The following is a 27684-nucleotide window of genomic DNA, read 5'->3' on the forward strand; positions in this document are numbered from 1 at the left end:
CTGGTTGGAAAGAGAATGGTGGTCTTCACCAATCGTGATAAAAATATCTTATTTTGCAAAGTTTGCAAAAACATGGAGTTCCCGTCGTGGCGCAGTGGTTAACGAATCCCACTGGGAACCATGAGGTTGTGGGTTTGATCCCTGGCCTTGCTCAGTGGGTTAAGGACCTGGCGTTGCCGTGAGCTGTGGTGTAGGTTGCAGACGAGGCTCGGATCCCCCATTGCTGTGGCTCTGGTGTAGGCTGGCGGCTACAGCTCCGATTGGACCCCTAGCCTGGGAACCTCCACATGCCGCAGGAGCGGCCCAAAGAAATGGCAAAAAAAGACAAAAAAAAAAAAAAAAAAAAAGAAAAGAAAAAAATTAAAAAATTACAATAACAATGTGTTGAAAATTTTTTCATTTTGTTCTCTTTTTCTTTTATGGCCAAACTTGCAGCATATGGAAGTTCCTGGGCTAGGGGTCTAATTGGAGCTGCAGCTGCCCGCCTACACCACAGAAATGTCAGATCTGAGCCTCATCTGTGACTTACACCACAGCTTGCAGCAACACTGCATTCTTTTTTTTTTTTTTTTGTCTTTTTAGGGCCACACCCGTGGCATATGGAGATTCCCAGCCGAGGGGTCTAAGCCAAGCTGTAGAGCCACAGCAACGCCAGATCCAAGCCGTGTCTACAACCCACACCACAGCTCACGGCAATGCCGGATTCTTAACCCGCTGAGCGAGGCCAAGGATTGAACCTGCAATCTCATGGTTCCTAGTCGGATTCGTTTCCGCCGCGCCACGACGGGAACTCCAACACTGCATTCTTAATGCACTGAGTGAAGCCAGGGATCAAACCCGCATCCTCACAGACCTTATGTCAGATTCTTAACCCACTGAACCACACCAGGAATTCCCCGTGTTGAAAAATTATTGAAACTCTTCCCAGGGCCTGGAAACGGGTCTGTGCAAGTGAGGGGTCCTAAAATTTATGCTTCTCTAGCTCCAGGGTAAACCTGCCTTGGACAACGTGCATCTGTAATTTTGATAGATATTCCCAAATTGCCCTCCAGTTTACTCTTCTACCCATAGTGCAAAGGCTTGCGTTCTCAAGGTCTTGACTGCAGAGCAAGTTATCAAGTTTGTCAGTTTTTGCCAACCTGATGGGTAGAGCAAAATAACTTAGAATGGTTGTATCTTACACTTCTCGAGTTGTGACTTAAACTGAGCATCTTTTCTTAGGTGCAAGAGCCATGTGTATTTGTAAATAATTTCTGTTTATTTTCTTTGCCTTTTTTTCTGCTGGGTTGTTGATCCTTTTTTTATCGCTTGCTAGGACCTCATACACTGGTAGATTTGTTTTTTACCTTGATAGGAATTGCAAACATTTAAAATCTGGTTTTTTGTTTATCTTTCATTTTTCTAAAATGTGTGTATGTTTTTGCCAGACTAAAGTTTTTAATTGTTGTATTGTTAACTTTATCATAACATTATCACTTTTCTTTTATGTTTTCTGGACTTTTAGTGGTAATAGAAAGGTCTCCCCCACCTTAATATTATAAAGAAATTTTTCCATACCTTCTTCAAGTATAAAAATTATTTTGTCTTTTATTCCTGCACCTATGATCCATGAAAGTTTTGTTTTTTTTTTTTAAACTGATGGTTTAAATGAAGGTTTTAGGTTCTGTAGTAGATGGAATTCTGGGTATTGACTATGGAAAGGATACTGTTCCTAAGCCTTATCTTAAAAAAAAAAAGAACACCATACTTCTAATTAAAGTTTAAATATTAATGTACTCCCCTCATTGAACTAACATTTATTGAATACCTATTATATGCTGAATCATTACATGTCCCTGTGTTGAAAAATAGAATACCAGGCATGAAAAAGTTTCAAATAAAGACTACGCTACTCTTAGAAATAGGGAAAAAAAAAAAAAAAAAAGGAATGCTCAGTGGCCAGAAATAAAAATTCTTCATGCTTCCCAGACATCTTAATATTTATAGCATTACAAATGGTACTGTCCTTTCTTCATGGTTGGTGCCACATGCTTCCTGTTTGAGGAACTTGTCCTTCTGTGGGGACAAGTCACTTTTCTTGGTGGTGCAGGTACTTATTTTCCAGGAAAAGATCAAATGCTCCTCTCAGCTGGAAACGCCCACTCTCCATGTTATTTCAAAGGGTTTCTTACTCCTGCATTCCAGACATGTTCAAACGAAACCCCAGGCGGAAAAAGACCTGGCCCTGATTTCCAATGCAACTTGTTGTCTTTTACTCTAGAATTAGGTCAGAAAAATACATTATTCTGCATTCACAATCAGAATGTCATAATTATGAAATAATCTTATGGTAATTAATACTTATTCAATATGTATCAGTATAGCATGAGTAGTCTATTCCTCTCTGGTGTTCAAAGGCGACTCACAAACTGAATTTGTTTAACACTCGGCTCCATGGTTCTTCCTCTGGTACGTAACAGAGCTCTTTGAGCAGATTTAAGGAACTGGAATCTACTTACTGTTGACAAAGTGCCATCTCTGAAGCATAAGCAGAAACAAAAGGACTAAAGTCATGTTAGAACTGAAAGCTGCTCTGAGCTCTCTTGGTTCAACCCTGTCATTTTAAAGATAAAGAAGCAGAGATCCAGAGACCTCTGAGGTTAATGACATGTTGCTGATATTTATCCTAAGTCATCACGCCAATAAATGAGAGAGCGACTTAGCCCTCTTCCTTTTTATTTGATTTACTCATGTCTTTAATATGTTAGTTTTGTTTTTAAATGTGTAAATGTAAAAAAAAAGATGTGTGTGTGTGGGGGAATCATCCCAAATTTCTCTTTCTAGGGAAAATCACTATTCAAAGGCAGCCTTCATTAAAGGAATGAGCTTTGGAGGCAGACAGCACTGGACAGAACCCCCATCACTTAACCTTTCTGAGTCTCCGTGTCCTAATCTCTAAAAGAGGGATGATAGTATTCCCCTCGTAGTGAAGATGAATGTGTATCACGCAGGTCAAGCATTCAGCTCAGTGACTGGCATGGTTGTTTGTTTTTGTTTTTGTCTTTTGTCATTTTAGAGCTGCACCCACGGCATGTGGTGGTTCCCAGGCTAGGGGGCAAATCAGAGCTGCACCTGCTGGCCTACCCCACAGCTCACGGCAATGCCAGATCCTTAACCCACTGAGCAAGTCCAGGGATCAAACTTGCGTCCTCCTGGATACTAGTCGGGTTCATTAACCACTGAGCCACTTTGGGAACTCCACTGGCATGGTTGTTTTAATTCACGTTAGCAGTTATTAGTATTATAGTTGAGACAAAACTGCCTATGTTTTTGTATCATGCATTTTTCACTTACCGTATCATTTGCATTTTTCCAGGTCATCAAAGGGTCTTTATATACATCTTTTATGTCATGTCCCTCTTTGTAAAGAAAAAATGGAGTTATTTTCCATTCCAAAGCCTGGGTTGCATATACCTTCTCCCAACAGAAGAAAAGCTGAATCAGCAGCTGCTGACAAAAGAGAAAGGAAACGAGGGTTAATTAAGAGCAACTATTTTGGAATAAACAGTTGGATTTACAAGGGTGTACATGGGATGCTTTGATGCATGCATTAGAGAGCAAAGGATATAGAATAATTGATGGCTATATTGGCAGATCAAAGTGTCTGAAGGGCATTGCAGGCTGTGGAGGTAAATCGTTTGCACTTTTCCTGCATTTAGTGTATGCATTTTGTGAGCATAATAATAATTTGTACTCACCCAGGACCTTTCATCTGGGGAGGAGCTCAGAGTACTTTGAAGATGTTAATAAGAAAAAGACCTGCTAATTAAGATTGCTTAAAAAGAAAACCTCTCCTTTCAGCATGTTTACTTGATTGCTGGGAAGGTTCTGACAAAGAGATTTGTTATCAGAGGCGAGTTATTTCATGTTTTCTTTCTATAGCACACAGTTGGATTTGGTATACCGATAAAATATCCTCCTCTGGACAGTCACAGCAGATGTGACAAGATAATTCAGCTGTGGGGTGCTTGATTTGGAGGTCGCATGTACCCAGAAAATTTGGGGATAGAGCAAAAAGCAAGACCGTGTTGGAGATTTGTAATAAATTTTCAGGTTATCAGCATAGACTAAATCCAGCAAAACTGGCTTAGAAGAACAGAGCATTCCCACACTATCTGAAATTATGTTTGTTAAGGGAAATTCAAATAGCAAAAATCATGGAGTCCTTTATCCTAGTGAACAGGATGGTGGTTAAGATTTCCATGATGTTAGGAGTTCTACCAGCTTCCATCTCAACTTCCCTGCATCCACACACGAAAGCAAATCGCTGCATCGAAGAGGTCCACTCATGAAACCTTCTCTAATCCCAGCTGCCAGAACTGGGTAGCTCCTTCCTCTCTGCTCCCTACTCAGGGAATGTTATATGCTTGAATATCTTATTTGTCCCACTTCTTAGTATTTAAGTCATTTTTTCTTATATCATTAGATGTTTATAATTCTTCCCCATGAGAGAACAAATGCCAAGAAGCCAAAAAAATACATATATTATTCACCTTTATATCCTGTGCAGAGCTCAGCACAGGCGGGGTCTGATCCTTAGCACAACATACCCGTTAATAATTATTTCTTTTAATCAAGAATTTTATAATAGCATTTTTGTAATAAGGAAAGCAATTGGAAACAACATAAATGTCCATCAATAGGGTACTGGCTAAATGACACATCGGCATAGTGGAACCACGAAACAGAATGAGGTAGACTTGGAAAAATGCAGTGCTTTATGGAATGAACATCTCAAGTAGAATAATAGCTATTTTAGGATCTCCATAAAGAATACACACACAGGGAATTCCTGTTGTGGCACAGTGGAAATGAATCCGACTAGGAACCACGAGGATGTGGGTTCGATCCCTGGCCTCGCTCAGTGGGTTAAGGATCTGGTGTTGCCATGAGCTTTGATGCAGGTCACAGACACAGCTCGGATCCTGCATTGCTGTGGCTGCGGTGTAGGCTGGCAGCTGTAGCTTGGGAACTTCCATATGTTGCAGATGCTGCTCTAAAAAGCAAAAAAAAAAAAAAAAAAAAGATGGTTGAGAGATGCATGGGATGAGTAGATGGAGAGCTAGATGAGTAGAGTAGACAGGTCAATTTTTTATAATTGATAGAAATAGGAAGCCTTAAAAAATATGAGCCAATTATCCACAGTGTGTATTTCTGGTGAGTAGGGCCAGGGGGAATAGGCTGGCTGTGAGAGAAAAGTCCTTCACTTTTTATTTTTACCTCTGTATTATTTGAAGTTTTAGCAATGAGCAAATATTATTTAAGGTCATTTAAAAAAAAAAAAAAAAGGAACTATTTATTGACTTCAAGTTTGGATTTGTTGAACCTGCCTTCACTTGGACAGATGACCTAATATCCCATATTTCTCAATTTCACAGCCTTTCTCCCTGACAGAACTTCTGGCACTGAACAAGCCAGAAGGGACAAAATCTTCCTTTTTCCAGAGTAAGCATTTGGCTGGATACAAACGGACTCCCTTGGGCACCTCCCCGGGGCATCTTTCCAGGGCCTTGCTTTCTAAACTTGGGATGCTAATGGGCTGGGACAGACTCCCTGGCTGACTTTGGACGTTGTCACATCTCTCTGGTAACTTTCCTAGGCTTTCTGGCCTCCAGTGAGGCGCCGACCTTTTTCAGTTGTAAATTAGTCTAGATCAAAATTCAAGCAGGAGGCACCCCTGCCCTGAACTCCCTCTACTCTTCCTTTCTAGCCAGTGTGCCCTCCCTTTCTTGAAACTCCTGCTCTGCTCACGGTGGGGGACTATCAGAAGCAGCCGCCTGGGCTAATTTCCTAAGTGACTGCCTCTTCTCTTGTTTTGACCAGTGGGAGAAATGTAATCGATTTTTTTTTACAGTTTGTGTAGGTGGGCTAACTGCCAGCCTGACTCTCTCACCCAAAGGAAACTGGACACTCTTTAAAATGGGAGGGCAAGAGGGAATTTGTATGAATATTATAAATTAATCCACTTTCCTGTTATCTGGCCTGGCCCATTTTTTGTAGGAGCCGGGTTAGGGTTAATCTGCGGTTACATAAACTTGGCCGTAATCTGGAAGAGGAAAGAATACCCTCTGGTGCTAAGATGACTTCCCTGCACCGTGTACCCCACACTTCCGCTCTGGGCTGCGTTGCCTAGCCTGGGCAGGTACCCGGATACACATGGGCGTTTTCCGTCAAAGGATTCTACACTTAAAGAACTCAACTCCACCTTCATCTGGAGTGATATAGGGAGATACAAGCAGTAAAATTTTCATTTCCCATTTATGCTTTTTTTGGGGGGGTGCGTCTGAGTTTCCAGGTTATAATACATCATGCAGACTAAAATGCTTACCTTTGTTATTTTATTATGGAGAAGAAAATCCTCATCATTATACAGACTATAGAGCTTGAACTGATTTTGATGTGTGCCCGTTAATTAATGATGTCTGTATTGTGACCCTTCGTTCAGGCCCTTTTGGGTTTTCAAAATGTGTCTCTTCTGGGATGCTCAGAATATATTACTGCATTCTGCGGCAGGCTACAGCATTCGATGTATTCATAGTCAGAGGTTTCAGTCTTCCTGTTCATCTAGCCACTCGCATTGTCACAGTTGGCTGGACTGCCCAGGAGCATTCTCCAAACAGACGCTCTGGAGAGGCAGTGAGCCGGCCTGGTATGGAATGTTCAGTGTAAGCTAAATTCCCGTGGACCCTGGACTTCTGCCTTCCCGTGTCTCTGCCTTTGACGTCCCCTTTGGGAATCATGCCATAAAGGTCACTGTTTCCTGTTCCAAATATTCCTTTTAGTTTCTGTTTTGTGAGAACTCTGTACAAAGCTTTTTCCCTTGACCGTTTGTCCTCCCAGGCCTGAGATCGCTTCTGAATTGGAGAAAGTCGAAGAAAGTCAGGGTTCCTTTTTGGAAACTAGGCATTGCTGCCTGCTCCTTCCCTTGTCACCAGAGAGTGGAGGGTCCTTGGACGGGCTGTGGCACCAGGATTGGAGGGGAGAGAAGAAAAAGAGGACTCAGTCCTTTATTTCAAACTGACATTTGCCTCTTTGGCAAACTGTGCATTGGCCACCTGGTCAGTGCCCAGCCATTCGGATCTGCCTGGGAGTGAGGGGTGGCCCAGGACCAGGATGTCTGGTGTTAAGACTGGCAAGTCCCAGGTAAATGGGACAAGGTGGTCATCCCAGCATGGGTCGAGGACGGTGTGAACCTGCAGTTTGTTCCCGTCCCGCTCCCAGGAACGCGTCCATCCTTTAACCCTAGATCTGCTGATTGCTGTTCTTTATGCCTCCTAAAAAAAGAAAAAAAAAAAAAAAGGAAATCTGTACTGTTCGAAAACACACATTAAGGATTTACTGCATTTCAAAAAGTGCTAAGCATGAGAGACGTTTCATTTGGGCTTAAAAATTACACAGACATGAACTTGCGTCAGGCATGCTTAAACCGCTCTCCTGGAGCGATGCATCATTGTTCATCAGCGCTTGTGAAGGTCGACTGTTTCGGGCAAAGTCCAGTGCTGGGGGTGGGGAGCTGCAAGGATAAACAGATAAACCACAGAAATTACCCAGTGTGAGGCAGGCGGCGTAGGAGGCCAAAGAACAAAGTGATGCCTGTGGGCTGGGACAGCTGGGAGAGGCTTAAGGCAGGAAGTGCGGTGTAGAGAGGGCTCGAGAGGAATCTAGGAAGAAAAGGTAGCTTTAAGTGAGAAGAGATTCTTCCAAGCAGAGGAAACAGCTGCCCGCCCGGAGACCCAGAAGGGCCTGCGTGGGAGCCGCATAGGCCCGTTGCCCAGAAGCCGAAGTTTCAAATGGGGCATCAGTTTGAAAAGGGTGTGTGTGACTCTCCCTGCGTTTCTGTGTGGCCACTTTTGCAAGGGTTGCTGGCACCATGAACACGCCTTTTCCAAGCACTTCTTTCTCCTCCTGCCCCTCTGCCACCAGCTTTTACAGGTTAGGCCCGGCCTCTCTAAAGAATTACCTGACTATCTCAGTAAATATTTGGGGTGCAGAGAACTGGAGCGTTGTCAAAACTCTGTCTGCCTGCCCTGCCCTTCCTTCTATTGAGTCTGGCGCAGGGTGGGGCGGCCCACGGAGTGTGGGCAAGGAAGCCATCCTTCACCTCTGTGTCAACAAGCTTTGGCCCAGAGACTCAGAGCATCAGCCCTGCACCCTCCCGTTCTCAGCAAATGCGATGGACGTTTCTAGGTGAAATGGGACTGTTAACCACTGCGGGTCTCCCTGACACGTACGACAGTAAACGCTCAGTAATGGGCCTTCAATGACCTTATCCTAGACTGGACAGAACAAAGGATCATAGCGTTGCCGCAGAAAGGCAGCTCGAGAGGATAGTCGTATTCGAGGTCTCGGGCGGGTCCCCGGGAAGGGCCTTGGAGGGGAGCCCCTGGCTTCGCGAACGGGAAAGAATTCAAGAGCAGCTGAAGGAGAGTGGAAGCAGACTTCTTTAGGGAGATACACACTCCAGAGACGGAGGGTGGGCGTCTCCGAAGGCGAGAGGGCCCCAGGCTATGGGGATTGTTCATTTTTACAGACGGGCTAATTGCATAGGCTAACAGGTGGGAGGATTATTCCAACCATTTGGGGGAAGGGGCGGAGATTTCTGGGAATTGGGCCCTGGCCCACTTTCTGCCATGTGATGGTCCACCTCAGAATTGGCGAGGTGTCTGTAGATGTGTCACTTAGCATATGCTGATGTATCACAGTGAGCCCGTAATGAGGCTCCAGGTCTGTTGGAAGTCAGATCTCTTGCCGTCTTGGGTCTAGTGGGTTCTGACCAGTTTATGTCATGTCCCCAGTGGTTATGTCATGCTTCTAAAGGTTGTACCCTGCCCCCTTCCCTCCTGTCTCAGTAGTTTACCTAGATGACTTTTCCTGACACAAATCCCATTGTTCTTTGGTGAAAGGAAGCTCTTTCAATCCCACAGGGACAGTGTGTGTGTAAACCAGATAACCAGTGTCAAAAACGGGACCAAGGGAGACAGAGGCAAAAGCAGAAAGTGCCTTCGGAGAGATGTGGGAGAAGGGGCATCAGGAAGGTCCTTGCAACTCTTCCGCTAGCTTTTGACCTGGAAATTCCTTCTCATGTAAAGATGACGCTTAAGTTTGCAGATGCTCCTGGGAAAGTTATGCCTTTCACCCTGAGTCTCCCCCACTCTTTCCCTTTGGTGAGGAATGAATAGGGCCTTGAGTCTGTCTGTCTGTCTGTGGAGAAGACGCCATAGATGGAAGAAAACACTGCCAAAAAGGAAGCCTTGGTATCCCCCAAACCAAATCTCTTGTATCTAAATTGGTCTGAGTTTGTCACAGCTTTTATTCGAAATGGTTTGAATTACGACAGTGCTCTGAACGCCTGTCTTTCATTTTTCTCGTTTTGGATTTGTTGCTCCTTAACGGTCTTAGGAGCTCGACCATCTACTGCTTTCCTTCTGTCATTCGGCTTCCTTCCCTTGCTCTCAAACTCTTTCTGTAAACTATTTGAATTTGCCCTGTTTCTGCTCCTGAATTTCTACCTTGGTTCCCACTGGTCATGTTTATTTGTTAGCTCACAAAGATTGCTTCCTTTCTGGAGAGGCATGACTGCCCCAGGATATGACTCCATCCTTGGAAGTCGTGAATTCGAGGTTAAATCTTTGACTTGATAACGGCATCAATTAAAAAATTGTGATCATCCTCCTGATTTTATTTTCTAAAACTTGAATGCATAGGTTGGTAACTAATATTTCTATGCTTTAAAAAATCAGAAGGGGGAGTTCCAGTTCTGGTGCAGTGGGTTAAGAATCTCACTGCAGTAGCTTGGGTTAAAGGATCTGACGTTGCTGCAGCTGCAGCTTGGATTTGATCCTTGGCCCAGGAACTTCCACATGCCATGGGTGTGGCTGTTAAAACAAAAACAAAAACATAAACCTTGGGAGTTCCTGTTGTGGCTCAGTAGAAACGAATCTGACTAGTATCCATGAGGATGCACGTTCAATCCCTGGCCTGGAGCAGTGGGTTAAGGATCCAGCTTTGCTGAGAACTGTGGTGTAGGTTGCAGATGAGGCTCGGATCTGTAGGTTGCTGTGGCTGTGGTGTAGGCTGGCAGCTGCAGCTCCGATTCTACCCCTAGCCTGAGAACCTCCATATGCCGTGAGTGCGGCCCTTAAAAAAAAAAAAAAGTGGAAGGAAAATCCACTAGGCAGTGTAGATTAAGCAGACACATTCTCCTGTAAAAGCCCTGTCTTTCTACTTCTTTTGCATTAGTCCTTAATCGTAGCTGGAACTGAGACTCCTCTCCCCATTCTCTTTGTCTTGGGCATCTTCTTGCCCACATCTCTTTGTAAAGCATCGTTAAAAATAAAAACCAAACAAACTGCAATTGGTGCTGCCCTTGCTGGTGTCAATTCGATCACTATCATTTGAATTGAATGCTAAAGGTGTTTGCTATTAGGTTAAAGGTTTCTTTGGAGGAGATCCAGTTCTTTTGAACCTTTGATAAGCAATGACTTTCAAAGTCCTGACCTGAAGATTCTTATTTTAAGTTAAGACTCCTTATCTCTTCATCGTTTGAACAATCCCAGACTACTGGGCATCTCCTGAGTCTAGGAGACAGTTGACCTCCAACAGAGCGGCGCCGGTTAAAATTCTAGAGAAGAATTCAGGCAGCCGTAGTGGACCAGGCAGCTGAAGCAAGAACCTCTAAAGAAGCTACTAGGAGAATATTCTACCACTTCTGTCAATCCAAACACCACTGCCAGGTCATACTGTTCTCTAGAAGTTCAGTTAGTCCTGGCTTATGGCTCAGAGCACTTTGCATGTATCAGCCCATTAGCCTTCTGCATTCCTCTGAGTCAGGAAGCTGACAAGGGGAAATAACCCGGTTTCCACATGGGCGCTCGGAGGCAGAGGGAGCTTAAATAACCACAGCAGGATCACTAATTCAGGCAGCAAAGCAGTACACACAGGGGACCGAGGCGGTAGCAAAGTGTTCCTCCCCAGCCCTGGTGTTGCTTTACGCAGCAGAGACACAGAGATAAAACACCTCTGCGTGGAACTCCTTCTCATTCCTAATGCTCTGAAGTAAACAGGTTTACCTTAGGCAATGTCACCCACATAGGGAAATTTTGCCTCCTGAGCCATCTTCTCTCCAAGCCAAGTTTCTTTCGGCTGTGGCCAAGAGTCTGGGCTTGAGGGCTAGTAATGCCGGAATTCAAACCTCAGCCCCACCACTATGACCCTGGGCAAGTCACCAGTTCTCTCTGTGACTTCGTTTCATCATCTGTAAAATAGGGACTAGCAATAGTACCTACTTCAGACAAGGTGTTGTGAAGAGGGAATGAGTTAATCCATGAAAAAGCACCTAGGACAGAACGTGGCACAAAATGCTCAATAAATGTTAGGTTTTCTTTTCTCGTTACCATTTAATACGCCACCTTTCCTTCCTTGGGAAGGTTTCTGGTGCCAGCACCATCTCATTCCCTTGCTTCCTCTTCCTATCAAAACAGCAAAGGATTCAGTGTCAGCCATTAACATTTTAGTGAGAAAGAGTTTCAGGTTGCCTTTGCCAGCTGATTTGCTTATCAAGCTTTGTCTCTAATTGTGGAATGAAAAACTTTACTGTTTATGGCATTTTGGACACCATCCCTGTTTTGAGGGCGTGGGGAAAGTTGGGAGATGAGAACAGGAAAGGTCCCAATTATCCTTGACACAAACCTCTCCTTTAAAAATAAAAAAATCCCTTCTCCATCCCTCTCCTGTTCCTTCCTGCCCTAATTTGAACAACTTTCCCTTCACTCATGCTAGTATTTCATCCAAGATTTCCAATGGCCAGGAATGCAGGGCCTACTTTCATGGGTGTTCTGTTTATCAGCTACTTCTGGCCTAGTTCTCTTTACTCCAACGCTGCCTTGCCATGAGCATATGCTGTGTGGAGGGAGCCAAGGTGAGATGATCTAAGCTGTGGAAGTCCAATTTGCATATGTAAAAGTAACACAGGCTACATAAATGGTTACTTACCAATTATGCCCAATCGTCTATCAGCCTCATAATATAGCTCCAGGAAGTTCCTGCTGTGGCTCAGGGGAAACAAGTCCAGCTAGTATCCATGAGGATGTGGGTTCGATCCCTGGCCTTGCTCAGCGGGTTAAGGATCCAGCATTGCCATGAGCTGTGGTGTAGGTCGAAGACAAGGCTTGTATGCTGTGTTTCTGTGGATGTGGTTTAGGCCGGCAGTTGTAGCTCTGATTCTCCCCCTACCCTGGGAACTTCCATATAATGAATGTGCGGCTCTAAAAATAAAAAAAAAAAAAAAGCTCCATATTACTAAGTACATAAAATGTTAATTTTATTAGCCTTTATTTGGAAATAAAGGCTATTTACATATGCTGGGCTTTTCTAATTAGTTGCGTCATAGCATTATCATTTGAATATAGCTTTATCCATTGTGTTTCTGCTCCCAGGCAAAACAAAAAAGTTATGCAATTATTTCATGTAATTAAATACATGCACCATGGAAGGAACGGAGAAAAGAAGAGACCAGAGGGGAAGGTAGACAGACAAAACCCAAAGGCCTGAGATTGCTTTCCCTGGGCCTCTGCCTCAGTTTCACCACCCAAAGGAAATATTTTTAAAAATATAAGGCTTAAAAGTCAGTGATTCTCCTGAGTGCAGCTCAGGAGGCAAGAGTTCTTTCCCTGCCCATGCGGTGGTTTAAAGGGATGCAGCATTGCTGCTGCTGCTGCTTGGATTCAGTCCTTGGCCTGGGAACTTTCATATGCCATGGGTGCGGCCATAAACATTTAAAAAATATTTTTAAAAAGTCAGTGATTCTCAGATTTAAACTCTGGTCATTTTTTTTTTTTCTTTTTACGGCCACACCCACGGCATACGGGAGCTCCCAGGCGAGGGGTCAAACTGGAGCTGCAGCTGCCGGCCTGCACCACAACCACGGCAACACCAGATCAGTGCCACGTCTGCAACCTACACCACAGCTCATGACAAGCCGGATCCTTAACCCACTGAGCAAAGCCAGGAATGGAACCTACATCCTCATGGATGTTAGTTGGGTTTGTTACCACTGAGCCAAGATGGGAACTCCCTGGTCATTTTTAAATGACAATCTGGCTTTCAAAAAAAATTTTTTTTTTGCAGTAATAGAGATTATAATTTATGTCATGGTTTTATTTATTTTTTAATTTTTTTTGTCTTTTCTAGGGCCTCACCCACAGCTTATGGAGGTTCCCAGGCTAGGGGTTGAATTGGAGCTGTTTCTGCCAGCCTACACCACATCAGATCTGAGCTGCGTCTGCCACCTAGACATCATCTCACGGCAACGCCAGATCCTTAACCCACTGAGCAAGGCCAGGGATCAAACCCGAAACCTCATGGTTCCTAGTTGGATTCATTTCCACTGCACCACGACGGAACTCCTATTTGTATTTTTATATGAAGTTCACGGGCGCTTAAATTTTTTACTCAGTATCTCACCAATGTTCTATTTTATGTTTTAACAGCTTCTGTGTCTATTCATAGTAAATCCGAATACGAGATTTTTATTTCTTCTAACCTCATGTCTCCTGTTAACTGTTTTCCTTGGCTGTGTCCATCCCATACTCTTCAAATAGGATCTGGCTCATACCTGCCCTCAGAGGCACCAAATGTTAGAAGGAATGCCCTCAATGGAACCAACTTTAGAAGCTGTCTGTGGTTATTCTAGCATGAGTGGGCCAGCTGTAAAGTACTTGAGCTCACTATAATTAGTTTAGGACGTAATGGCTTTTATTTTTGGTCCAATAAAGCAATTATTTCCAGACTGTGTTCTGTTAAAACTTCAGAGGCTCCACAAAGGATTTTCGAGTATCTTAGGGAAAAAAAAGAGTGTATCATAATATATGTTTTTGATTTGTGTCCCCAGTTCACCCTCTTCTATCACCACCCCATAACAAACGACTGCTGTGAGGGTAATTACGAAGGAAACTTGGGTACATTTGGCCAAATGTGATATGATTCAAATCTTCTTGTTCCAGTCGTATTTTATATGAGTATGTATTGAGGATTTATCGTGCGCCACCATTTACCTGGGTTATTTACATTAGTCTTAACTACTCTGTGATGAAGCTGCTCTTATTATCCCTTCCACAGACAAAGACGTAGAGATTTAGGAGGTGAAGAAACGTGCCAATGTCTCAGAGTGAAAAAGCAGCTAAGCCAGGATTGAAACCCTAGCATTTGGCTCACAAGTCCATGCTTTTAAAAATGATGGTCTGGAGTTCCCGTTGTGGCGCAGTGGTTAACAAATCCGACTAGGAACCATGAGGTTGCGGGTTCGGTCCTTGCCCTTGCTCAGTGGGTTAACGATCCGGCGTTGCCGTGAGCTGTGGTGTAGGTTGCAGACACGGCTCGGATCCCGCGTTGCTGTGGCTCTGGCGTAGGCCGGCGGCTACAGCTCCGATTCGACCCCTAGCCTGGGAACCTCCATATGCCGTGGGAGCGGCCCAAGAAATAGCAACAACAACAACAAAGATAAAAAAAAATAAAAAATAAAAAATAAAAAAATAAAAATGATGGTCTGATTCAACCCCTAGCCTGGGAACCTCCATATGCTGCGGGAGCGGCCCAAGAAACAGCAACAACAACAACAAAAGACAAAAAGACAAAAAAGACAAAAAAAAAAAAAAAAAAAAATGGAGTTCCCGTCGTGGCGCAGTGGTTAACGAATCCGACTAGGAACCATGAGGTTGCGGGTTCGGTCCCTGCCCTTGCTCAGTGAGTTAACGATCCGACGTTGCCGTGAGCTGTGGTGTAGGTCGCAGACGCGGCTCGGATCCCGAGTTGCTGTGGCTCTGGCGTAGGCCGGTGGCTACAGCTCCGATTCAACCCCTAGCCTGGGAACCTCCATATGCCAAGGGAGCGGCCCAAGAAATAGCAACAACAACAACAAAGACAAAAAGACAAAAAAGACAAAAAAAAAATAAAAAAAATAAAAAAAATAAAAATGATGGTCTGGGAGTTCCTGTTGGGTTCAGCAGGTTAAGGATCCGATGTTGTCTCTATAAATGTTGTGGGTTCGAGCCCTGGCCTTGCTCAGTGGCTGAAGGATCTAGCATTGCCGTGAGCTGTGGTGTAGGTGGCAGGTGTGGCTTGGATCCTAAGTTGCTGTGGCTGTGGCATAGACCTGCAGCTGCAGCTCTGATTCGAACCCTAGCCTGGGAACTGCCATATGCCACAGGTACAGCCCTAAAAAGAAAAAAAGAAAACGGATGATCTGCTCCTCCTTAATCGTTGGAGGTGGCTGCAGTAGAATAATCCATAACGTAAAGCTTTCCTTCCATTCAGTATGTTTGGCCCCTTCTCTCCAATATCTCCCACCTTCTTGAACATACGGATGGCAAACTTGGAACTTCACACATCCGTGGGAATCATGTAAGGGGCGAGGGGATGGAGAGGGTCCCTACTTCCCATGCAGTTAGTTGAGAGTTGATCTATTTTCTCAAGGTCTGCTGGCCTGTAGAAGGGCAAAGACTACATGCACTAATGACCACTCCTGTGGCCCAACCTCTCAAAGGCCCGTGGGTCAGCATTGCCCAGGGAGGGGCCTTGCATCCCGACCATGCATCCCTGCAGCTCTTTAGTTCCTGGAGGCTGCCCTCTCCTGGCTGTTTACAGATCTGCAGGGGTTTTCACTAGGGGACCACATCGCCTTTTCTTGGAGGCGTTGATGGATTGCTGTTCTGCTATTACTCCATTTCAGCCTCAGTCTGAGATGCCATGGTGGCAAAAGGCTTATGCTTCAGGTGCCCTACAGCTGCTGACCCAACCGAATCCCTGGATACTAAATGTGGTCCCCTGTCACTCACACTGTTGCTGTGAAATCTGCCAGCAGGCCCCACGGACCCCACTCCCAACGCTCCTCGACCCCTCACTCCCCCACAGTGCACTTGTTATGAGAAGTGACTGTTTTGAGGCTGTCATCATGATGAGTGTTCAGTGGCCCAAGAAACCTGTAACCTTTCTTCCCCTTGCTTTCAGGATGACTCCTCCATGGACACGGATGAGGTAGGCAGGCCTATCCGTCCTTCTCAGAAAGTTCTGGAGCTCGTACCTGTTCTTGGTTCCCACAAGGCAGCCTTATTTCTCCCACAGCAGCCTTCCCCACCAGAAGAAGCAGCTTTCCCTCTTGTTCTAGTAAAGAACAGACCATCCATCCGTCCATCCGTCTGTCCATCCCTCTATTCATTCATTCACTCGCATATTATAAAGCATTTACTGAGACTCTCCTATAAGGGGCTTTTCAGGCAGTTGGGGTTACAGTGGTTAATAATATACAGTCCTTGCCCTTGAGCTAACAGTCTGTTGGAAAGATGGAAAAATGAACAGGCAATTGCAGTTATCACACTGTGCAGTAAGTAACACTATTGCCTTTCAGAGCACTAAGGGGGCACGTGCAAGTGACCGTGATCTTCCCCTTCTCTCTCTGGGCATCAGGCGTGTCCCATCCCATTGTGACTTCTGGCCAACCTCATTAGACTCTTCAGGGTCTGGGCTAAAGTTCCGTTTATAAAAAGAAATTGGAAAACGCCACACCCTTTGATAAGGAATCAATTTACTTCTGAAGCTAAAGTAATACTGAGAGAGAAAGGTTTTCCAGCTTGAGTCAGATTTTCTTCCTTTACTTTTTAAAATGAATTACTTGGAGCAGTGGAAAATGCTAATATCTGAATTATCAGGGCCCTTACGTGTTAATTCAGAATATTTATTCTGATTTGCAAATTCGCTTTCCAGACTTCAGTGAGTGCATTGCAGTGTTTACAGTTAAAGACGTCTCAGAAGAACAATTATTTTGTCATGCACCTTAACTCTGAACATGTTGATGAAGCAAACTGCCTTGTAGTTCTTTCTTAATGTTCTAGACCCAGCAGGACATTCATCTTTCCAATGGCTGCTAACTTGGAGCCCTTGTGCTGCTTCATTACACCCTCTGCAGACCTCCCAGAATCACCTTGACACAGACCTGCTTCACTTTCCCAAGGGCAACATTTTTCCCTTTGTCCTACTGCTTCAAAAATGTATCATTAGCAGTTACCTTTTTTGGCTCGTGGTAATGAACTCGACTAATATGCATGAGGACCTGGGTTCAATCCCTGGCCTTGCTCTGTGGGTTAAGGATCCTGCATTGCTGTGGGCTGCAGTGTAGGTTGAAGACATGGCTTGTATCTGATGTTGCTGTGGCTGTGGTGTAGGCCGGCAGCTGCAGCTCTGATTCAACCCCTAGCCTGGGAACTTCCGTGTGCCAGGAGCTCGGCCCTACAAAAAAAAAAAAAAAAAAAAAAAAAGTATCATCAAATTAAAATTTTTATTATTGTTGGATCCCAAAGCAGTCAATTCTCTCCCGGAGCACGGAACCCTGATATTTATAACAAGCACTCTGAGTGTCTTGGCTTGACCATAGTTGCCTTGACCCTATGTTGGCTCAAATGCCACTCTTGTTCTAGTAAAGAAAATTCTCTTGGATAGAAAAAGGAATATAATTGGCACCTGATAGAGCTTAGACACTCTACTAAGCACTTTCATGTATGTTATTTCATTTAATTCTCAAAATAACTCTATAGGATGGGTAGAGTCATGCTTGGCATACAGTAGATGCTCATAAAACATTTGCTGAATGAATGAAGACATTACAATTCCCATTTTCCAGACTAGAAAATTGCAGATAGGAGTTCCCATCATGGCACAGCAGAAATGAATCCAACTAGGAACCATGAGGTTGTGGGTTCGATCCCTGACCTTGCTCAGTGGGTTAAGGATCCGGGATTCCTGCGAGCTGTGGTGAAGGTCGCAGAGCTCAGCTCGGATCCTGCGTTGCTCTGGCTGTGGTGTAGGCCAGTGGCTACAGCTCCGATTAGACCCCTAGCCTGGAAACCTCCATATGCCGTGGGTGTGGCCCTAGAAAAGACAAAAAGACAAAAAAAAAAAAAAAAAGAAATTGCAGATAAAAACTCAGTGATTGCAGGCAAAGGGGGCACAAAGCAGGCCTTTCCTCTTCCTTCTGCAGGCCTCCGTACCACGTGCCTCAGAGCGGAACGTGTTCTCGAAGGCTGAGCCCCATCCCCACTTGATACCCTGAGGATTTTTCTAATCATCGTAATCAACACAGATTAAGGCCCCGTCAAGTTATCTAAAGTCCTTTAATCCTCAGCTGTGAACACATAAGCAAGGTTTATCTTCGTGTCTCTGTTGGATGAAGATCTCTCCTGAATCACCTCGGTCTCAGATATCAACTCTCCAAAGACCTGTAGAGAAACTCTCAGGAAAAGTCACAGGGCAAAATTAATTTTAATGACCTTAGTTTATGTAAGAGGCCATGAAGTGACTGTTGCTTACTAACCCCATCTCTGCCTGCCTTGGTGAATTCTCCCTTCCTTCTCCTCCCCACGCACCCCTCTAGGTCCTGATCCTCCCCCCGCCCCAAAGCCATTGTGATCCGGGTCTGTACCTAAAGCACTTCTGTGTCTCCCCACCATTTACACAAAGCGAGGCCGCTCTCCAGGTTTCCCCCAATTTCCCGTCTCCTTTTCCAGACTTCCTCCTGCAGTCGTGGACCTTTGTGGCCCTTGCTTTGTCCTTAGTCTTGTCTTCCACCCAGCTTGGACTTTTATCACCCCAGCTCAGGCATACTTCTCAGCATGTCAGGTGAGCTCTAGGTGTCGAAAGCAGGTGGCACCAAGTCCTCCTGAGCGCTCTGGCTCAGCACTCCCACCCCACTAGCACCACACAAAAAAGAGGAGCCTTGACACACTCCCATCTTTCGTGGCCTTAGTTCTGAATTTCTTCTACAAAAAAGGAGGCTCTTGCTGGTGATAGCAGTGTAGCTGCTTTTCTTTCTCTCCATAAACTGCACATCACAGGCTGTGTTCCTCAAACCCCATCAGCCCGAAGCTGAACTCCCCGCTCCCCCAACACCTCTTCTTTCTCCTGTACCCTCCCCTGAGTCCATGGCACGGCCTCCATCAGGTCACCGCCTGACCCGACCGTTTCACTTTTCTCCACCCCCCCATACACCTCCCTCCCGTTTCCCTCCTTCCTTCCTTCCTTCTTTCTTTCTTTCTCTCTCTCCCTTTTTCTTTCTTTCTTTCTTTCTTTCTTTCTTTCTTTCTTTCTTTCTTTCTTTCTTTCTTTCTTTCTTTCTTTCTTTCTTTCTCTTTCTTTCTCTCTTTCTTTTTGTCTGTCTGTCTTTCTTTCTGTCTTCCTTTCTGTCTTTCTGTCTGTCTGCCTTTTCTTTTCTATGCACCCACAGCATATGGAGGTTCCCAGGCTAGGGGTCGAATCAGAGCTGCAGCTGCCGGCCTACACCACAGCTACAGCAATGCTGGATCCATGCCGTGTCTGTGACCTACACCACACTCACAGCAACGCCGGATCCTCAACCCACTGATGGAAGCCAGGGATTGAACCCATGTCCTCATGGATGCTAGTAGGGTTCATTACTGAGGAGCCACGATGGGAACTCCCCCTCTTTCTTTCTTTTTTTTTTCCTCTCTCTCCCCTAATTCAATCAATCAGCCGCTTGCTATTTTATCTGCTAAATATTTCTTAAACCGTCTACTCCTGTCGCTCCCCACAGCTCCTCTCTTGGATCAGACCCACATGATCGCTTCCTTGGACTGTTGCAATTTCCTCCAACTGGTTTCCCTCCTCCCGCGTCTCCCGACTCCCCCTCCAACCCACTCCTCACATGGCTGTATCACCCTCTTGCTAAAAATCTTCCTGTGACTTTTTGTTGTTGTTGTTCTTTTTGTCTTTTTAGGGCCGCACCCTCGACATATGGAGGTTCCCAGGCTAGGGGTCCAATCGGAGCTGTAGCTGCCGGCCTACACCACGGCCACAGCAACACCAGATCTGAGCCACATCTGCAACCTACACCACAGCTCACAGCAACACCGGATCCTTAACCCACTGATAGAGGCCAGGGATCAAACCGGCAACCTCATGGTTCCTAATCGGATTCGTTTCCACTGTGCCACGACGGGAACTCCGGAAAAAAATCTTTCTGTGACTTTTTATAAAACCACGTGCAATTTTATTGCTGATTTCAAGCTCAGAGTTTAATCAGAGAATATGGTCTGTAAAAATCTCTATTTGGGATATTTTATTAAGATTTTTTTTGTGTGCCTAAATGCACGATCAATATTAGAAGATGCTCCAACAAAAATAGGAAAGAATGTATATTTTCTGTTTCTGGTTTACAAAAAGAAAGGTTTATATTCACTATTTCCAGTGTCCCTACCCTAACATGTTTCTACTAAATTGAGTTCGATGATTATATTCTTTAATGTTTAGTCATTTTTTAAATTTATTTGATATTTGGAATTTAAAAGGTTAGGTATCAACCTCTATAGTTTAATGATGTTTTATCAAAATTTTCTTATATTTCTGTTTTTTTTAATTTAGAAGATATGGTGATGGATGCATAATTTTTGTATTCCCTGAGAATAAAGCTTCCACCAATCCAATATTTATACATAAAGACCAAGTCTAGGATTTTTATCTCAGAAATAGAAATGTCTTTCATGCAATGGTTTCTCTTTAATTCTCCAGCCCTCTCTTCTTCTATTACCTTTTATTTATTTATTTATTTTTTTAGAGCCACATCCGAGGCATATGGAGGTTCCCAGGCTAGGGGTCTAATCGGAGCTACAGCTGCCAACCTACACCACAGCCACAGCAACAGGTGATCCGAGCCGCATCTGCGACCTACACCACAGCTCATGGCAATGCCAGATCCTTAACCCACTGAGGGAGGCCAGGGATCGAACCTGCGTCCCCATAGATGCTAGTCAGATTTGTTAACCGCTGAGCCATGACAGGAACTCCGTGCTATTATCTACCTCTTGCTTTCCATTCTACTAATACAGCCTGCTTCGGGTTCTCTGGGTCCATCCACATACACCTAAAATTTCGCTCGTTCTGAAGTTCCACGCATGTGTATGACTCAGCTTTATATCTGAGCTCAGTTGTGAAATCCTGAGCTCCCAGATTAATCTAAATGCTCTTTGTAAGCCCACAGCACCATGCCCGCCTGTCTTCTCGCCACAGTGTGTAATCTGGCTGTAGGTCTGGACGTCTCGCCAGAGCGCAAGTCCTTGAGAACGTGAACAAGACCGTCATCCCTTTTTGCGTCTCCCACACAAGGCCTGAGACATGGCAGGCGACCCAGTTCTCTTGCACTTACTCAACCAGACTGAACTTCCAGCTCCACCCCAGCCTGAGCCTTATCTCATTGCGCCCGTCTGCCCGCTGTCCAGCAGGACTGATCACCCTGGGTTTCCATCAATGCTTCACCCTCCCCCTTGCTGTTTGACCTGACTTTTCCAGAAGATTCTGGAGTGCTCCTTAACAAGAGTCAGCCTTTCTCCCCTGTTCTTTTTCCTCATGCTTTCTTGGGTAACTGCCAATTCCAGGTTTGGACCCTCTTGCCTCAGAAGTGGCTTCTTATGATTCTGCCTCATCTACTGGAGGAGTTGGAGAGAGAGCAGACATCATAGCCATTCAACACTTTTTGTTTCGAATCTATGCTCTCCAAGCCTTTTTTTTTTTTTTTTTTTTTTTGGTCTTTTTAGGGCCACACCTGAGACATATGGAGCTTCCCAGGCTAAGCGTGGAATTGGAGCTGTAGCCACTGGCATATACCACAGCTGCATCTTTGACCTACGCCATAGCTCAGGGCAACGCCAGATCCTTAGCCCACTAAGCAAGGCCAGGGATCGAACTTTCATCCTCATAGATACTAGTAAGATACATTTCTCCTGAGCCATGATGAGAATTCCCATGACAAGAATTCTAATGGATATATCTTAAGTAGATCTGTGAAAAGAGAAACTTTCTTTGGTAGAGGCTATGGTTCCGATTGGCAATGTGGTTGAAATATTTAGCATAGTTACCCAAAATCTGATCTTTTTTTGTGACCTTGAGTATTACATGACTTTACCAGGTGATAGGAATCCTATGAAACTTAACCCAAAGCCACCTACTGACTGCCCTCTCCACTCCCATTTTAACAAATCTAAAATACCAACTCCTTGCTATGACCTGACGCTTTCACATGATGGAGCCTCTGTCTGACACTCAATGCATCCCATGTTCTCTGCCCTACTCACTGTGCTCCTGCCTCTTGGGTTCCCCCCACCCCCAGGTGTTTCCTGTCTCGGGGCCTTTGCACTTGCTCTTCATTCTGCTTGGAACTCTTCCCTAGATCATCACACAAGGAGAACCTCCTTTTCACCCTTTGGTTCTCAGCTAAAACATCACCTTCCTTGGAGAGGGCTTCTCATGGTCCCCACCCCTTCCTAACATTTATCATCAACTAAAATTGTCTGGTATATATGCTTGTTCATTCTCCACCTCCTCTATTAGAAGATACTCTCTAGAAGGGCAGGGAACGTCTCTGGCTCATCCTCTGCTGAGACATCAGAATCTAGAGCATTATTTAGGATCATAGTTGCTCAATACATTTCTGAACAAGTGTAGGGATGAACAGGAAGGCTTGTGGGCAAAGTTTGTGCAAGATTTTTTCTATAGTAAAAGAGAAAAATATTTTTCTATAGTAAATAACCCTCTTCAGTTATTTACTACTATACTGTTTCCTGAGCAAAAAGCAAAAAGGAGACAGTCTAGCCAGGTATACGCCCACGGTGCCTAATAGAGGCCTCTGCATCATCTACTCTTTCCTGGACTCCTGCCCCACCCACTTCTGACTCCACCCTTCCTCCTGACAGCCCAGGGCAGTGCGAGACCTCAGCAGGCTTTCTTTTTCCCTGTTGTCTGGGGCCACCCTGACCCTACTCTAGGTCCATGGATACATGCCAATCAGGAACTGCATGTGTATCAAGTATGACCTGGAATAAGAAAGGGCACTATTAATAGATGCAAACTATTGCCTTTGGAATGGATCAGCAATGAGATCCTGCTGTGTAGCACTGGGAACTATGTCTAGTCACTTAGGATGGAGCATGATAATGTGAGAAAAAGGAATGTATATGTGTATGTGTGACGGGGTCACCTTGCTGCACAGTAGAAAACTGACAGAACACTGTACACCAGCTATGACGAAAAAAATAAAAATCATTTAAAAAATAAAAATAAAGAGGACTAACCAGAGCTTAGTATCGGTGGACTTCTCCCCGTCTCACTGTCCTTTGTGCATGTACAGATGTGGGCCAAGCCCTTTACTCATGCTGGGGATGTAAAGCTTCCTGACGGGTATCTTTGGATGCAAACAAACGCCAAAGGCAGAGTTTGCAAAGAGATTTATATTTGCATCTGTCAGAATGGTCACTTGCCAAGTGATGTTTGCATTCCATAATTCCGCCCCTTCACATCTAAATCCATTACACCCACTGTGGGCTGGGTGGCTGAGGACTCAGCACTTGATCTTAGCCAAAAGACTGAGAAACGATGGCTGAGGACTCAGAGAACCACTGACACTGATCAAATCCAGGGGTCTAAATCCCTTAGAAATTGTAAGGCCTTTGTCCGGGACCATCAGAGCTGTTCTGCCAGAATCTGAGAAATACTTTAGGGGCCCTTCGTACAGCCCGTTGGCCCAGCAGGAGCATCGTGTCCATACAGTCCTGAAGATGGATTGCCTGTTCATCCAGCCAATGAAGCTTTATTATGCATTTGTCTGGTCGAGAAGAGATAAAAAGCGTGGATCAGACAGAGTGAAATGTGGCCAACGTTTGGCAAGGGCTTTCCAGGGAAAATAAAAGGTCTTAACAAAGAGTGGCTTGCAGGTTCAGATCTCCTAGGAGAGAGAATTTGGTGTCCATAATCGGACGTCTTCTATCAGGTATTAGGTTCACAAAGTGGGCAGGCCACTTTCTGGAAGCCCAGCCCCTGAGGACAGGGAGTCACTGTGTTCACCGTTGGTGGGGCTGCCCCAGGGGACTGGGGCGACCTGAAGACCAGACCTGGCCGAAGCCCAGCATGTCGGAGAGCAATGAGCTCTCCCAGAAAAGGGGAGGGCCAAGCCCCTGAGAGTCTGGAAACACAAAGGGGCCACTGTCGTTGCTGAGGAGGACAAGAAACCCCCTGCAGCCTCCTGCTTTTACTCCAACATTGAGCAGTAAACTCATCTCTATGCCTTTACTAGTAAAAATCTGGCCAGTTTCAGAATCAGATAACATGAGTTCGGATGCATTTGAAAGTCAGGAGATAAATGGGAAAGGACAAAGGTGTAGTTACATCAAGAAGGCTACCTGGGCTGGGAATTTGGTGGTTTTGAGGGGGATTCAGTTCTTCATTTCCTGGCACGTCAATGTTTATCTCTTTTCCTTTGTGGGGGAGGGTGAGGATGCGGGGGTGTTACAGTGACTCATTTGCACACTGGGTCAGGCAGTCCTTTCGGGATTGTGATAACCATTTAGAAACAAGGTGAAGGCAATCTGAAGCCAATTTTGCCAATCGAACTATAGTGTTTCGCTCATAAGGTGTTTTTCTAAATTAAATCAAATCAGTACACATTTGCCAAGCACCTGCCTGTCAAGTGAGAGGCTAATGCACAATAATGAACGGAGTTTGAAATGCAAGGAAATGAAAAGCGAACCAGCAGCCTAGAGATTATGGTTAATCTTTTCCGAATTGTCTCCACCGAGTTAGAGACGGTAAGTGATCTAACTTACTAACAGTCAAAAAGGAGACTTTTTCTGGGAAAGCTCCCTCAAGATAGCCAAAACACATATTTTGATTTGGGAGAAAACAGAAGTTAAAATGAATGAAAAAACTGACCTTCACATTCAGATGCTAGGTAAGTCAAATAACCTCAAGAAAAGTCCTGAACATTTGCTATGTGGTAGGTACGGGTTTTATGAAATTAAAAACCTGTGGCTGGCATTCATGAGCGCAAATGTAAATATATATTATTCTGTGAAAAATAGGCATTACACTGTGCAAAAAAAAAAGTTCATTTGTCCTCAAACCTCTTTTTTGTTGTTGTTATTGTTGTTTAGGGATGCTAGATGGAGAGAAATTTAAAAATTGTTGTATCTGAAGTCCATGAGTTTGTCAGTCTGTCATGGGTCTTTGTGCATCAAATGAAGAAATGTGGACAGAGTGATGGTATAGCAGGTGGATTTATATGGTTGATTGTCAATACCCTAGCAGCAGTGATGAATTAATTGATGGCTGCTGCATCCTAGAAGGTTCTTGAAGGCACCAAAGCTATTGGGCTAATTGAAATACCACATACCATTGTTTTGGCGTTGTATGGACTTCACCCCACCAACACTAGTTAAGAAAAGCAGGAAAGGATATTGGGAGTGCATGTAATTCACTGACTCCTCCAGTTTCGTTAAATTCTGTCCTTCAATCAGATTAGGCCACCAGAAGTCCAGGCATGCGGTCTTCTAGTGGCTCCTGGGGCACACTGAATTAGCTTCTCAAAAAATGGCCTTCACTGGCCCCAGAGGACTCTGGGAGGCAAGGCTTCCAGTTAAAAAAAAAAAAAAAAAAAAAAAAGGTTAGAAAAACTGGATGTGAGGGAACTGTTGGAAAAATAAATGGAGAAGTTCCTGTCATGGCTCAGGGGTAATGAAATCAGCCATTATCCATGAGGATGTGGGTTCGATCCCTGGCCTTGCTCAGTGGGTTAAGGATATGGCATTGCTGTGAGCTGTGGTGTAGGTCACAGATGTGGCTTGGATCCTGAGTTGCCGTAGCTGTGGTGTAGGCCAGCAGCTGTAGCTCTTATTCGACCCCTAGCCTGGGAACCTCCATATGCCGTGGGAAGTGGCTCTAGAAAGCAACACAACTAAACAAAACCTTCTGGCACTGGCACTGCAGCAGTCCAGGTAGCTGCTGTGGTGTGGCCTAAAGAGAGAGAGAGGAATAGAAATACTAGAAAAACCAAACAGTGTATAGGAAGGAAATTACAATAATAATATTCTACTTGGTTCTGCCTTGAGCCACAATTACCCAGGTTACAATATTGTAAACATGGTTGAACACTTGAATATGGCTTAAGGAGAATTCATTTGAAAAAACATCAATAATTTTTAAAATAAACTTATTTAGCATAGTTTCATATTTATAGAAAAAAAATTGTGTCGTAGAGAGACTTCTCATGTACTCCACACTAGTTTCCTCTGTTATGAATCTTATATTAGTATGGGACATTTGTCACAATTAATGAACCAATTTTGATGCGTCACTGTTAACTCAAGTCCATACCTTTCCAGATTTTCTTAGTTTTTATCTGGTGTTCTCTTTTTGTTCCATGATTCCTCCCGGATAGCACCTTACGTTTAGTTGTCAGGTCTCCTTAGGCTCCTCAGACTTTTCTCGGTTTTGATGATCTTGATATTTTTGAGGAGTACGTGCTCTTTTGCAGAATGTTCCTGGGATGGGATTTGTCTGATGAGGCTGTGGGTTTGGAGGAAGATCAGAGGTGAAATGCCATTTTATCACACTGTGCACATCCTGTCAAGGGCATTTACTTGACTCATGACTGTGGATGTCGACCTCGATCACCTGCTGAAGCAGGGTTTTCAGGCTTCTCCCTCGTGAGGTTCTCCTCCCACCCCTTTCCATGCTGTCCTCTCTGGAAGTAAGTTACAGCAGGCAGCGTACACGCAGGGAACGGGGAGTCCCACACCATCTCATCAGGGGTAGAGGACCCACACAGACAACCTGGAATTCCTCACGAGGGATTTGTCTCTTCTCCCTGGTTTATTTACCTACTCAGTCATTTTTTTTTTACATCAGTATGGACTCATTTATTTTATATTTGAGGTTATAAGCCAGTACTATGCTTCTTATTTTATTACTGTGGCTGTGGCATAGGCTGGCAACTGCAGCTCTGATTTGACCCCTAGCTTTCAAGTTGTTCTAGCTTTCACCACGGGGAGCCCTTTCAGTTGGCCCCTCGGACCCTTTGGCATAACCCCATCTTCGTCGAAGTTTTCTTTTCTTTTTAGCACCTCCTTCCATGCTGGAACTACAAGATGCTTCAGTTTCATCCTGTATATATTTCCTGTCCTCGTGCTAGAATCAGCCATTTCTCCAGGGAGCCCTTGTTCCTGTTAACGAAGAATGGTATTAGAAACCAAGAGCCAAGAGCTACACCCTACGTGGGGCTTATTGCCACCAGCGGGCAGGGGTCATTTCTTCTGGGTCCTCTTAGCTGACAGATCAAGGAAATATATGTGTGTGTACTAATCAGTGTACACACACGCACACACGTGAATATTTCTACTGGTAACCATCAGCGTCTCTATTAAGTAAACACGAATTCATACCAATGTGTCCAGCTCTAATCCATTACCTGGTCATCCTAGCCCTCCAGCCTGGCTTGTCTGTAACCTCTTTTCCAACAGTGAGAAGCCTGGTTCCCACATCTGCCATCTATTTACTGAATTGTTCAGTCCCAGTAGATGTGTAAGTGACTTCAGAATTGCTCACCCATATGCCCTTGAGAAACAACTTTATCAACTAAACTATGGTATTTACAGACTGTTTATTTGGTCTTTAGTCTTACAAATGAAAGTTTTACTAAGATCAGCACTTTTTATACTCACCCCCTTCAGTGAGGTTGCTTCATTTATATTATGCGTTTATAATATACTTAGATGATTTTTATCACATTCTTCATGGGATCTCCCAACCTCCCAAATGATTTTT

At 44.5% G+C, this 27684-nt stretch overlaps 1 long non-coding RNA gene across 2 annotated transcripts; it reads right to left on the bottom strand.

Moving 5' to 3' along the window:
• Positions 1-558: 558 nt before the first annotated feature.
• On the bottom strand, positions 559-26427 carry LOC146398573 (uncharacterized). 2 transcript variants are annotated; one of them, XR_014819459.1, is made up of 4 exons: positions 26236-26427; positions 6368-7313; positions 3334-3489; positions 559-2256 (listed from the first exon to the last, which is right to left on the bottom strand). It is a non-coding gene; the product is annotated as an uncharacterized LOC146398573 (long non-coding RNA). The 2 variants fall into 2 exon arrangements; XR_014819460.1 differs by lacking the exon at positions 26236-26427 and having other exon boundaries at positions 1616-2256; positions 3334-3486.
• Positions 26428-27684: the final 1257 nt, after the last annotated feature.

The sequence above is a fragment of the Sus scrofa genome, chromosome 11, assembly GCF_054392235.1.
Source record: "Sus scrofa isolate SSC_HxYL_T2T_F1_AM1 chromosome 11, Sscrofa_HxYL_maternal_Yorkshire_Landrace_v2.0, whole genome shotgun sequence".
NCBI lineage: Eukaryota > Metazoa > Chordata > Mammalia > Artiodactyla > Suidae > Sus > Sus scrofa.